The sequence below is a fragment of the Apodemus sylvaticus genome, chromosome 17, assembly GCF_947179515.1.
Source record: "Apodemus sylvaticus chromosome 17, mApoSyl1.1, whole genome shotgun sequence".
Taxonomy (NCBI): Eukaryota; Metazoa; Chordata; class Mammalia; order Rodentia; family Muridae; genus Apodemus; species Apodemus sylvaticus.
Genome location: NC_067488.1, coordinates 37,698,914 through 37,700,126, shown reverse-complemented (window position 1 = coordinate 37,700,126; position 1,213 = coordinate 37,698,914).

Sequence of the window (1,213 nt, the reverse complement as noted above, 5' to 3'; positions counted from 1 at the left end):
GGTGGGAGGTGGGGGGAGGAAGGGTAATGGGTGCTGGGTATATAGTTTTACCTTGTCTAGGAGTCAACAATGTGAAAAGAAACAAAACAATAACAAAGTCATTTATTCAGCACAATACATTCGGAATGTATTTCAATATTGTAATCAATAATGGAAAAATATTGGTGAGCTTTAATACTCTTTTTTGATAATATCTCTAGAATTTTGCATCCAGAGCACATCACAATTCAATTCAAAATTTTCAATGACTAACAACAACAAAAAAGTACCAAGTCGTAATTTCTGGGAGCATGGGCTACACTATTTTAAAATTTAAATTCAATTGATTGAAAGCATTATAAGTAATTCCTTACAACTAATAACACCCATTCATGTGCTAATTAGCCATGCACATGTGGACAATGGCTTTGACATTGGACTGTACAGAGTGACAGGATGTGATCCAGAATCAAAGCCCTGCTGTCAGTACCTAACCAAATAAATGTGCTTTGCCCCATTCTTCACAAAGTCCCAAAGTAGATCGTGTACAGCTAGCGTGGTGGCTACAAGATGCTATCGATGTGCCAGCTTCCTTTCCTTCACCATCCTAGTCCTGACAGATTTAATCCCCTTCTGCTCTGGGCATCGTGACCTCCTCTCAGACAGGAATGAAGTCTGATGAAAAGCAAGGAGGAAGTCTAATGGTTAGCGCTTGCTCACCCTTTGCTGCTGATAAGATGCTTCCCTGAAGCCCCAGGAAGTGCCCTTAAAGATGCACACCTCAGTAAGCATCCTGGTTTGCAGGGGCCAGCGTCCATGGCTGCAGTGCTTTCTCAATGTTCTGGTTGGGTCAGATTCTCTGTTGTGATAAATCACTGAGCAAAACCAACTTGGGGTGGGGGGAGGATTTTGTCTTACAGTTCCACATTATAGTCATCACTGAGAAAAGTCAAGGCAACCATGGAGGAGTGCTGTTTCCTGGCTTCTCCATGGCTTGCTCAGCCTGCCTTCTTATACAACCAAGGGTCTCCTGGTCTGGCCCGGGATAATGCTTCCCACAGTGGTGTGGGGTCTCCCACATCTTCACCAATCATTAATAGAAAAATGTGCCCCCCCAACACTTGCCTTCAGGCCAGTCTGCTGGAGCAATTATTTCAATTGAGGTTCCCCCAACCCTGATGACTCCCCGCTGTGCCAAGTTGACCAAAAACTAAGGAGTACACTTGGGTACGTT